The following is a 13,719-nucleotide window of genomic DNA, read 5'->3' on the forward strand; positions in this document are numbered from 1 at the left end:
AATTCAATCGAGCAATAAATCTCATTAAAACAGACATTTCCATACAAGGTTGTGAAGCGCTCCTCACCAGATGCCACCCTACTCTAACTTCTTCCTGTAACTTTCTCCTCCTTTACAGACCTTCAACTAACAACTCAACATTCCCTGATGCTTTTCTAGATGCAGTCTCAAACCTTATTACATTATACTCAAACCTATGCATTCTTGGGGACCTAAATATTTGGTTTGACAAACCCAATATGCCCCATCCAAAAGCTATCACCACTGGACTAGACACATTGAACCTATATCAGATTGTACACAATCCCACACATTACTGGACACATCCTAGGTGTCATTTTCGCTAAGCCTGAACTAGTTACCATTAATAGCATCACGCCAATCAAATGGTCAGACCACCATTTGATAACTTTCTGACATAAAACACCACAAATCAACACACCTCACAACTACCTACATACATGCAACTGTCGACCATGGAGCAAACTCAATTTTGATGACTTAGAAACACAACTAACAGCCAACACAGATCCAGATGCAAATAATTCTGTTCCAAAACATTATGAGTGGCTACAGGAAGCTTCTGATATCCTAATACCATTTAGAAAAACTAAACAGGACAAAAGAAAACCAACATCTTTGAGAAAAACAGAACTTAAAAAGATAAAGCAACAAATCAGAAGGTTGCAATGGATCTGGCTCAAAACAGACAAAATTCAAGACAAACTTAACAGAATATACAAATCATTAATCAAAAAAGCTTTAAAAAGGTACTACTCAGACAGAATTCAAAATGCTAAATCTGCAACCAAAGAATTTTATAAATTTCTCAATGAATTTCGAAAACCTAACTGCTTGGAAGGTAGTCATCCCACTACTCAAGATTTCACAAACAAACTGGCAACTCATTAAACAACCAAGGCAGCCACATCGGACTCCTCTTTAAAACAGAAGGAAACCATCAGCACCAACACCCTTTCCTAAAATCCCCTATAAGAATAAACCAATCCAGCCTCTACAGTGCATCAAACAAATATCACAAGATGAATTTATGGATTTGGTGAACACAAGCAGGCCTTTCGGTTGCCCTTCTGACCCTTGTCCACCAAACATCTTTAAAAACATTATTTTATCTACTTCTGCTGCCACACCTGTAAGAATAATCACCAATAACTCTTTAATTACAGGAACTTTTCCTGAAGACCTGAAAAATGCATGAATACATCCGTTATTAAAGAAAACAAACATATACCCGCAGGACCCCAACAACTACAGACCAATCACAAATGGACCTTTTCTAGACAAACTGATAGAAAGAGCAGCATTCACCCAGATGTCACAATTCATTGAAGACAATTCCATACTTTCAGACTACTAAACTGGATTCCACCCAGGAAGAGGCACTGAATTGACACTCATAGCAATCTCGAAAGATCTTAAAAACACAGTCAACTGCAATGGAGTTTCTGCACTAGTTTTCTTGGACCTCTCAGCTGCCTTTGATACAGTTGACCATGACACACTAATTCAAAGACTCCATGAAGCCGGCATAGTAGGGACTGCTGTCGACTGGATTACATCCTACCTTCAAAACAGAACTAATATTATCTATTCTCCCCCTTCTTGTCCAAACCCTATCTCTCAAAAGCAGGTGCCCCCAAGGAACAATCATCTCACCTCTGCTTTTTAACATCTACATAATATCATTACCAGAACTGATAAATGATTTTCAGCTCACATGCTACAACTATGCAGATGATACACAAATACTACTTAAATTGGAATGCCCCAAAGACATTGAAAACTCACAAATCTCCAGTTGCCTCAGAGCCGTTGATCAGGTGATGACTTGAAACCATCTTAAACTAAGGGGCATATTTATACTCTGTTTGCGCCGAATGTGCGTCAAAGATTTTGACGCACATTCAGCGCAAACCGTGCACCATATTTAAACTTTGACGCCCGAGTCTGTGGACGTCAAAATTCCTCTGTGTGTGTCATTTTTTGGATGCGGGAAACTGCCTTGCGTTAATGACATGCAAGGTAGGCGTTCCCGCCCCAAAAATTACTTTAAGGCCTGTGCGCCTTATTTATACTCCTGCGTCATTTTGATGCACAGGAGGGGGCAGGCCTTACAAAACGGCACACAGCCTGATGTGTGCCGTTTTTTAACGCCTGGGTGAGGGCAGACGTTAAGGGACCTGGGGCTACAAGCCAAAGTCCAAGGCCCAGCTTGTCACCTGAAACAACACGGAGAGAACACTGCTGGGCATCAGTTGGAAAATAGGCAAGCACCTCAGGGGGAGGGGAAATGGGGGGACACCTCAGCCAGCAGATGGCACAACACCACTGATTCTGGATGGGGCAACAAGCCCTGTGCTTGGTCCTGGGGAGTGCAAGACCACGGTCTCTCAAGTGGGTGACTTGCCCACTGGCTCTGGAGGGAGCAACATGCCCTGTGCTTAGTCCTGGGGAGTGCAAGGCCACAGTCTCTCAAGTGGGTGACTTGCCCACTGGCTCTGGAGGGGGCAACATGCCCTTTGCTCTTGATCCTGGGGAGGCTGGGGTTGGTGGGTGTCTTACCGACTGGTTCTGGAGGGGGCATCGTGCCCTGTGCTCTTGATCCTGGGAGGCTGGGGTTGGTGGATGTCTTACCCACTGGTTCTGGAGGGGGCATTGTACCCTGTGCCTCTGATCCTGGGGAGGCTGGGGCTGGTGGGTGTCTTACCCACTGGTTCTGGAGGGGGCATCGTGCCCTGTGCTTCTGCTCCTGGGGAGTGCAAGGTCACAGTCTCTCATTTGGGTGTCATACCCACTGGATTTGCAGGGGGCAGGCCGCACAGCAGCCCATGGAGGCAGGACTACATACAATCCGGCGGCAGTGACAGCTGCTCAGTGGTGGGGGTGCTGTTGCTGCACCCGCTGGTGGGGGGAGGCTCCTGCCTATCCCCTGCAGCCACAGATGGCTACCCACTGGTAGTGGTGGCGCTGCTGCTGGTGGTGGTGGTGGGAAGCTCCTGCCCAAACCCTGCAGCCTTGGATGGCTGCCCACTGGTGGTGGTGGTGCTGCTGGTGCTGCTGGTGGTGGTGGGGGGAAGCTCCAGCCCATTCCCTGCAGCCTCGGATGGCTGCACAACCATGGTTGGTGGTGGGGGCTCTGTCTGTGTCCCTGCACCAGGCCCCTTGTCCCTCCTGCCTGCTGGTGCTGGCTTCTTGCCCTTCCTGGCAGCAGCTGGGGTTGGCTTCTTGCCCTTCCTGGCAGCAGCTGAGGATGGCTCCTTTCACTCCCAAGCAGCAGCTGGGATGGCTCCTTGCCCTTCTGGGCAGTAGTTGGGGATGCCTCCTTGCACTTCCTGGCAGAAGTTGGGGATGGCTCCTGGCCCTTCTGGGCAACAGCTGGGAATGGCTCCTTGCCCTTCCGGGCAGCAGCTGGGGCAGGCACCCTTTCCTTGAGGCTGCCTAGTGCCCTGGATCCTTTCCCACCACAAGTGGGTGTGGAGACAACTGAGCCCATGGACTGGGTGGCTGAGGTGCTTGCCTGGGTTTAGCCACCCTGGCCAGACGTGAAGGACGGCCAGAGGTCAATGGTGGAGAGGAATAACTTCTTAGGGACATTGAGGGGGAGACGGAAATGTTTTGGGAGTGGAAGAAGAGGGAGTTGGTGTAGGAGGTGTCTGTCTGCTGTGTTTGGGTGCAGGTGTATGGGCTGGATGCTGTTGTGAGGTGGATGGCTGTTGGGTGTCTGAGTGCTTGTGTTTGTGTACCTTAGGAGGGGGGTTGACAGACACAGTGGGAGAGGACACAGGGGATGCGTGCATGGCTGTTGTGGAGGTGTGTGCCAGTGAGGTGTGTGTTCTGCTTGGTGTGGTGGTGATCCTGGTAGTGAATGAGGATGTAGTGCGTGCAGGTATGAGTGTAGAAGGATCTGGGAGTGAGATGGAGGAGGAGGAGGATACAGTGGAAATTGTGGATGTTGGTATGTCTGCATCTGCATCAATGGTTGACTGCCCTACAGAGATGGAGCTCAGGAGGTCAATAGCCTCCTCACTCAGGGCAGCAGGGCTAACTGGGGCAGGGCCCGAAGTGGCTGGTGCGAAGGAGATACCCGCCCTCCTGAGTTAGCGGGCACGGGCAACTCGCTGAGGGGCTGCTGGGAGGGCAGTGCTGGTACAGGGGGTGGCGGCTGTACCTGTAGCTGGGGTGGACACAGAGGTGTCCACCTCCACCAGGGAGCTTCCATCAGATGAAGTACCTGTGTCGGAACTGTCCCCTCCTGTCTCCGCCATGGTGCTCCCCACGCCCTCCATCCCACTGGTGCCCTCACCGTTGGTGGACTCTGCCTCCTGGGTCCTGTGGGATGCAGCTCCCTCTGTCGCCGGTGCCTCTGCTCCTCTGACAGATGATGCTAATGCACATAAGGACAGGGTGATAAAACAAAAACGGGGGGAAGAGACAAAGGATACACTGGGTCAACTGCTGTACCAACACCACAGTTGACATACACACCACCGTCACACACAGGGAATAGCCCTACACACCATGCATTGCACTACCAGTTATAATGCGAGCCACCAAGGCATGGGGAGGGGCACATACCGCCAAATGCAGCACACCTGGGACCCACACAGCCCTGACCAGTTGTGGAAGCCTACGAGCTAGGTAGCAGGATTATCACTTCAGAACCCTGGCCAACATGGGACCTACTCTGCAATGTCAGTCCTGGCCTAGGGGCATCCACTGACACACAATCCCCTCCCGGATACCACCCTACCATGCGTTAGTTGTAATGATGGGCACTGTACTCACTCCCTTGTGGTTTCTGTGATGCCCTCAAGTGGCCACCCAGCTCCGGATAGGCCACCACCAGTATGTGGGCCATCAGGAGGGTCAGTGTTCGGCGGGCACCCCTTCCTCATTGGGAGGCCATCCCCAGCTGGGCCTCCGCCGACTTCCGTACCCAACGTCTCAGGTCCTACCACCGTTTCTGACAGTGGGTGCTCCACCTGCTGTAGACCCCCAGGGTCCGCATGTCCTTGGCGATTGCATGCCATATACCCTTCTTTTGATGGGCGATAACCTGCAGAGAAATTCACACAGGAAATGGTATCAGTCAGACCGTCCTGCCTGTTACACTTATGGCCCACCATACCCCTTCACATCGCCATTTACACACACATGGCCCAGCACATGAGCTGTATGCCGCCCAGGGGACATGGGTCTGGAAATGCTCCAACTGACGCTAAGTGCCCATGACGCCACACTCTATGAACACACACTTATGCTTCTTGATCTCACTCGATTAGTGCTAGAGAATAATGTTTTTCTACATGATGGTAGATGGTTTCGACAGTGTCAGGGTGTAGCCATGGGAGCTAAATTCTCTCCATCATATGCTAATCTGTACATGGGCCAATTTGAGAAAAACCACCTGTGGTCTAACTGTCCGACACACATCACCGAACATATCCTGTACTGGGGGAGATACATTGATGATATTCTTGCTATCTGGACTGGCAACATCCCTGACCTCAACAGACTTATAGAACACCTTAACACTAACGAGTTCAACCTAGTGTTCACTCACAAAGTGGACACTACCCAAATCGAGTTCTTGGACTTGCTGCTGTACATCACCAACAATAAGATCATGTCAAGACTCTACAGGAAACCCACTGCCTGCAACTCCATTCTGCATGCACAGAGCGCTCATCCCCTCACACAGATCAGGGCCATTCCTTACGGTGAAATGGTCAGGAGTAGACGCAACTGCACGGACACGGATGTTTTCAAGCAGGAACTTAAGAACCTGACTCAGCGCTTCCGAGCTAGGGGTTACACCAATAAACTCATCTCGGTAGCCAGTAAACGCATCTCTAACAAGAACTAACACACCTTACTGCTCAAAAGCCCCGAAGAACCTGTTAACAGGGTTTCTCCTAACATGAGATCGGTCGCTTTCATCACCCAATACAGCCCTGCGAGCAAGGCAGTACTGCGCATTCTCAAGAAACATTGACACTTGTTAATGTTGGATACCTGTCTCAAGAACTCAGTAGGCATGTCACCCACTATTGTACACACTAGAGGTCGTACGCTCAGGAACATTCTGTGCCCCAGCTTTCTCTGTCCCTCCCCTCCAACTCGCCTACTGGGCTGGATTCCAGAAAAACCTAATGGTTTTTATAAATGTGGCTGCTGCATATCCTGCCAATTGGCCCTTAACAAAACTATATCATTCTCCTACAATACCGGGGCCACGTACCACATCAAAACCTTCATGAATTGCAACACAAAGTGCACTGTTTACTGCCTGATATGTGTATGTGGCCTAATTTACATTGGAAGCTCCATACGCCCACTTAAGGAACACATACAGGAACATGTCAGAGCAATCAGGAATGTCAACACTAACTATCCCCTTGCTGTCCACTTCAACACCCTGCACGGGGAAAAAGATCTTTTAAACATCAGATTCCACGGCATCATGCATGTCTCTAACTCACCAAGATGGGGAGACAGAACAAGGGATCTGCGCAGATGCGAGGCCAAGTGAATCTTAAAACTCCGCGCAGTCGAGTTAGGCCTGAACACAGACCGTGAATTACATTACTTTCTTACATGAGTGTTAGGTTCCACTCCCTGGTTATCTGCCAAGCACATATTGGGCCCCCTTATGGTCAACACTCATGGACAATTGTTTGTTTAAATCTCACGGTTTACTTTGTATGATTATCATGTGTCCACAATGTCGTTCTTGATCATGTGTTTCACCACCTACTCCATGCCTATATGTAACCAACTGTTGCACTTGATTACTATGCCCCGTGGCCTCGGTCTTTATATGCTCCGCTGCTGTTTAATCAATGTACTTAACATCTTTACTACTGTACCTGATCATCACCTATCAAAACTGTGCATTATCACATTCCCTAACTAACCTATACTACCACCTTCCACTAGTATTACACCAATGGTACCTACCTTTCTTCTCACTCATATAACTACCCTTGCCTTCCATTACCTCAGTTCACTGTACCAATTTATAATTCACACAACTTACCTGGTTACCTCAACTTCAGAGTGCTTTCTAGCTTGCACCTAATTAGGGTGTGTTCTCATTTCACCTTACAATTCCTACTGTCTAAAAACCAACCGGGGTCTATTTATGTATTTCTTTTCTTCTTATGGGTTTCTTTTCCCACTTAGTCCATCTTCTCATCCTTGTCCTCCCTTTTATCCTGTATTCTTTCTCTCTACTTACCTAGTACGAAATGCTTAGGCTTTTACTCCTTGTCTTCCACCTTATAATATGGCCGTTGTCTCACTGTCACATTGACCTTTCTCGGTAGTGTCCATTCTCAGGTTCTCGGACTTCCCTTTCCTACACTCAAGATGGTCGCCATACTGCTCAACATGCTATTTTTAAGTCCCTCTTTTATCTCTGTGCTACTCCCATTTGCTTTTTCAAGCCAAGAGCACAGGTCTTTACCGACCAGTATTCGCTCCGACTCACCTCTAGCCATGCCACTCGTCCGGTTAAATCATTTTCCCCGCCGTTAAGCGCAGCCCTTTACACATGGGCTTTTTTACCGTATATTTTCCCCACCAACACCGTAGTGCGCTTTTGTTTGGCGGTTAATATCTTTACCGGTAGAACTTTCCTCAGCTCTCGGGACTGCGCTTGGCTTACTTTAACTTGTGTTACCAATTAAATTACTTGATTACGCTTTACCGGACTTGCCCACTTCTTATCCTCTGAGTTACTGGTCACTACTTTCCACGCTATGACGACCTTGCCGCCTTACAGGACTTAACCTCAATATATTTGTCTTCAATTGCATTACCACTCTCATACTCCCTATAGCTTGGCTCGTGCTTAATAATAACTTCATGTTCGTGTTTCCCTCATTCATGAGAAATTAGCTCAGTTTTCTTTCCCTTTCCCCTTTTATCCGTCACCTCATAGGTTCTGACTACAGGCTTATCAGGGCCTGCCAACCTGCCCTTTCTTACGTGTCTATTACCTCACTCAGCCATACTATTGATAGGTCCACTCCAAGAAGGTAGGTATTGTGTGACCCTTTTTTTCTCGTCGATCTCTTTATTCTTTGTTTATATACCACTCCTCTAGACTTCCTGTTCTTCTTTTTGTTTTTTGTCTCTAATTTCATTTTTTATTTTTACTCTTCACTCTATTGTTGGCTATTCACGACTACTGTTGTCTCCCTTCTCAGTTACAACTGACATTCCAAAGCCCATTCAGCTGATCACGGGGCACCCTCGTTACTTACCTTCGTCACGTACTATCCTGGCCGGACGGCCCAGGTATGAGCTACGTACTTGGCCCGCTTTTGCCCCTTCCTTCGGTCCATTCTACTAATCCACCTCTTTTGACCTTTTAACTCCGTTGTTGTGTTCTTACTCATCTACCTGTCTGATCTCTCTGTCTCAGCCCTTCCTTATTTATTTATTTTTCAACCTGTCTCACCTCACTTTACAGTCTTTGTATACTAATTCCGGAATGAAGCTGTTTCTATCCACCGTAAACTCTGTGGTTTATACCTCGTAAAACATTGGTTCTAGATTACATAGCACTTGGTCACGGTGACTCACTTTCTTTCTCTTGCTTTGCACTTTGGGTTCCAACCACGAATTTAGCTTGCCGTGCTTTTTAAACACTCACCTACTCACCTTTTAAGGCCCACTGAGCTCACATATGGCTCACTGGTCACTGGTATCCAGTTTTGGAGTCTTTCCCACATGCTCTCCTATGAGCCTACTCTCGAGTCCATACACTTTTGTATGCCAAAATGTTTGTTTTGATTACTGTTTTGCAGCCTTGATGAAGTCACTTGTGTGACGAAACACGTGTTGGCTGTATCTCGTTGATGGCACAATGATTTCTAGCATCTACAAATAAAAGACACCATCTGCAAACAAGACTTGAGACTCCATTCAACTTTGCACTTCAGCAACATACTATCAGGGATACATATCCCTGCCACACTATTGGACTATACATTCTGTGTGCTGTGACCATTTTGTCTCACAGTTAAAAATAGGACATACAAGACAAATACCACTTACCAATTACAAATTAACATCATGCATTGTACTGTTGTGGTTCTGATGTTCAGTTTGTGACTGGCTCCTCACTCTCTTGTCCCTTAGACTGCAACCGCTGTGGATGAATAGGAGATGGAGACATACCCCCGTGTACAGACCCCTGGTGGACTTGGAAACAATGGAGGACAGGCACATTATCCTCGTCTGTAGACTTGACAGGGCCACAATCACAGAGCTGTGTGCCCAACTGGAGCCTGACCTTGTATCTGCTGTCCGTCCCCTTACTGGGATACCCTCTCTTGTGCAAATCCTATCGGTGCTCCATTTCTTGGCAACTGGTTCTTTCCAAGTGACAGTGGGCTTGGCAGCAGAAATGTCACAGCCAATGTTCTCAATAGTGCTGACAAGATTGCTGTGTGCCCTGATTAAACACATATGCAGCTACATTGTTTTCCCCCAGGTGGAGGATTTGGCCACAGTGAAGGCTGACTTCTATGCAATGGGACATATTCCCAACATAATTGGAGCAACTGATGGAACACATATTGCATTCCCCCCCACCCGGCAAAATGAACAGGTGTACAGAAATCTAAAGAGTTTACACTCCATGAATGTCCAGATGGTGTGCTTGGCGGACCAGTACATCTCCTATGTCAATACTAACTATCCTGGGTCGGTGCATGATGCCTTTATCCTGAGGAATAACAGCATCCCAAGTGTATTGGACCAACTACAGAGGCACATGTGTGTCTAATAGGTGAGCGCTAGTTCCCACCCAGTATATGTTGGCGTACGGGTATGGTGTGGGCCATATAGGATAGTGTTTGGCTAAATGTGGTCCCTCGATATTTGCAGGTGACTCAGGTTACCCCAACCTATCAAGGGCAGAAGAATGTTACAACAAGGCACATGGGTGAACAAGAAGGATAATCAAATGAACCGTTGGCCTCCTGAAGGCCAGGCTCAGGTGCCTCCATCTAACTGGGGGATCCCTGTGCTACTCACTGCGGAAGGTCTGCCAGATAATCGTGGCATGCTGCTTGTTGCACAACCTTGCCTTGAACTGCAGTGATTCGACAATACTTCCAATGACAACACAGGTAAGACAGTGCTATTCACATTTCATTGTTCTTATTTAAATTATCTTTGGCACCGGCATGCTGTGATTTCCCACTTCTATGCCCACTCACTGTACCCTTTGAAAAACTCATTTTGCAGATGTTGGTGCCCCACTATTGCTTCTGGTGTGATCACTGCAGCCAACTACAGGTCTTTCCTATTTGAACATTACTGTACATTTGAACTGCAATGTTTGAACCTAGTTAAACAAATACATACTAAAATAAGTTTTACATACTCCATACTTGTATTTTTTCAAAGGGTCTTTATTAAAGTGCTAAGAAGTAGAGGGGCAAGTGCACTGGGATGGGGTATTGTTCAAGTCAATTTGGTGCACAGGTGCATTGTCCTTGGGGACATAGTAAGGGGAGCAATGGCAGTTCAAGGTGGACAGGGTGACAGAGTAGGGCACAAGAGTGACAATCAGGAGAGTCTCATTTCCTGGCGGGGGTCTTGGCAACAGTCTCTGGCTTCTGCCTGGATCGCAGGAATGTTTGAGGGGTGGTTCACCTTCTGCAGGGGGAGGGGTGCTGGTGGCCTGTTGGTCCTGTGGCAGGTCCCCCTGTCCACTAGCGGCAGGAGAGGTGGAAGGCAGTTCAGATGTCTGGCTAGTGGCAGGGGCCCAATGTTGTGAGGCTGCCTCCCTCATAATGTTGGCCATGTCTGCCAGCACCCCTGCTATGGAGACCAGGGTGGTGTTGATGGCCTGCAGGTCCTCCCTGATCCCCTGGTACTGTCCCTCCTGCAGCTGCCTGTTCTCCTGCACATTGTCCAGGATCTGGCCCAGCGTGTCCTGGAAATGTTGGTAGGCTTCCAGGATCTCTGCAAGTGCCTCCTGGAGAGTCGGTTCCCTAGGCCTGTCCTCCCCCTGGCCACAGCAGTCCTCCCAGTTTCCCTGTTGTCCTGTGCCTCCGTCCCCTGAACCGTGTGCCCACTGACCCCATGTCCCTGATTGTCTTGGGTATGAGATCCGCCCTGGGGTCCCTATAGTGGTGGATACACTGCTGACTGATGTGTCCTGGGGACAGAGGTATGGGTATGCTGGGTGGGTACTGTGGTGGTGTTTCCATATGGGGGAGGCTCTGTGGTGGTGTGTGACCGTGCCTCGGTAACCGACTGTCCAGAGGTCCATGATGGGCCAGGTTGGTCATCCAGATCCAGGCGACCAGATTTGCTGTCATCACTGTGGGCCTCTTCAGTTGGGAGACTGGATATTGCTTGAACCTCTTTGCCGCTGACATTGGCTGGGATACCTGTGGCAATGTAAATGCAGTGTTATTGTTTCTGTGTGTGACATATTGTGCATCAATGTGTTGCCCTCTTTGTTGGTATTTGCCCTGGCAGCTTTCACTTGTGTAAGTTGATATATGGTGAGATATCTGATTCTCTCTAGTGTGCATGCTTTAGTGATAGGTGTCCATGCAGGTCTGTGAGTGGTGTCCATGTATTGGTGTGGCATGCAGGGCTTGGCATTGGGATGAGTGAGATGTGATGGTGGGGGTTGTGGGAGATGGAGGAGTGATTGGAGTGAGGGTGAGGGTGGGGGTATGTGATGGCATGCAGGTGGGGGGGTAGTAGTATAGAGTTGACTTACCAGAGTCCAGTCCTCCTGCTACTCCGGCCAAGCCGTCAGGATGCATGATTGCCAAGACTTGCTCCTCCCATGTTGTTAGTTGTGGGGGAGGAGGTGAGGGTCCACCGCCAGTTCTTTGTACAGTGAGTTGGTGTCTTGCTGCAATGGAACGTACCTTCCCCCGTAGGTCATTCCACTTCTTCCTGATGTCATCCCTTGTTCTGGGGGGCTGTCCCATGGCATTGACCCTGTCCACGATCCTCTGCTATAGCGCCATCCTTCTAGCAATGGATATCTGCTACACCTGTGCTCCAAATAACTGAGACTCTACCTGGATGATTTCCTCCACCATGACCCTTAGCTCCTCCACTGAGAATCTGGGGTGTCTTTGTGGTGCCATGGATGTTGTGTGAGTTGTGTAGGTGAGGGTGTGTAGGGTGATATGTTGGGGTGTGTGATGTGGGGTGGGTGGGTGGCATATAGGTGTAGGTGGTGTATGTCTCTGGTTTTGTCTGTATTCATAGTGTCTGTCTCGTGCCAATGGTTTGTAGTTGTAAAAGTTGGGGGTAATGTGGGTGTTCGTTTTATAGTGGTGTGGGTGTGTGAGTGTGGGGTGTGCATGGGTGTTAGGTGTGTATTATTTAATTGTCCATTGTGGTGTTGTTTTGCATGTGTGTGCATTTTGAGCGCGTCAGTATGTACCACCAATGGTTTACCGCCAGTGTTGATTTGTGGGTCATAGTGTGATGGGAGTAGTTCTGTTGGCGTAACGGTGTGGGTTTTGATGCCACTAGTTTATCACTGACCTTTGGTTTAGCCGACTTGTGACGGTGGCTGAATAGTGGCTGAATAGTGACGGATTTGTGTGTGTGCGTCATAATATGGTGAACGGATATCCGCTGCAGCGGTAGTATGTTGGCAGCAGCCAGCATGGCGATAGGTGTGATTTACCACCAATGTTATAATGAGGGCCTAAGTCTCCTTTTGTCAGAGTCACCAGATCCTCGGGGTCTGTGCACGTTCCCAACACTTCCACCACAAGATAGCTCCAATACTCTGATTAGATTTGTCACAGAGTCTAAGAGAGTCCAAGTGGGGAAAAGGGGATTAGGAAGGGAACAGCTGGGAAGGAGACCTGTAGGAAGCAAAAGGTTAAAAACACACAACTTCAAAATTACATCTCATGAAATCAATACTAGACTATGACTCTAAGCATTGCCATTCTGAAAACATGAACAACTTAAGAATAGACTTAAAATGACTAGGCTTCAAGATGACTGGATACTTGTGAGGGAATCAAGAGAGGTTAAATGAACCTTTCAAATTCAAATACTTTCCTATGCATTAGAATCAGGAAAACAATCTGAATAAGCACTAAACCATCATATGAATCCTTTTTGAGAACACATATTAGGAACATACAACATCACATCTTAAAACTCTAGCCTTTTGTTTCTCTCAAAATGTTGGAACATGAATTGCGCACATTGCAGATTTTCACATAGGTAGTAAACAACATAGAAGGATTGTGCACCATGAATAACACAACGTAGATTCAAGGAATAAATCATGCGACTTGTCAATTCGAGTACTACCAAGTAAATGCCTTAGAATGGTAGCGCACAATGAATAACATGAATTAAGCACGAGGAAAGAATTGCGCGTCTTGCCGATTCGAATGCCACCATGTAACTGCCAAGGAATGGTAGCGCACAATGAATAACATGAATTAAGCATGAGGAAAGAATTGTGCGTCTTGCCAATTCGAATGCCACCATGTAACTGCCAAGGAATGGTAGCGCACAATGATTAAGATGAATTAAGCATGAGGAAAAGAATTGCGCGTCTTGCCGATTCGAATGCCACCATGTAACTGCCAAGGAATGGTAGCGCACAATTAATATCAAGGGTTAAACTCGAGAAAACCAATCGCTCATCTTGCCAATTCGAAGGCCACCGTG

The sequence above is a fragment of the Pleurodeles waltl genome, chromosome 5 (assembly GCF_031143425.1).
Source record: "Pleurodeles waltl isolate 20211129_DDA chromosome 5, aPleWal1.hap1.20221129, whole genome shotgun sequence".
NCBI lineage: Eukaryota > Metazoa > Chordata > Amphibia > Caudata > Salamandridae > Pleurodeles > Pleurodeles waltl.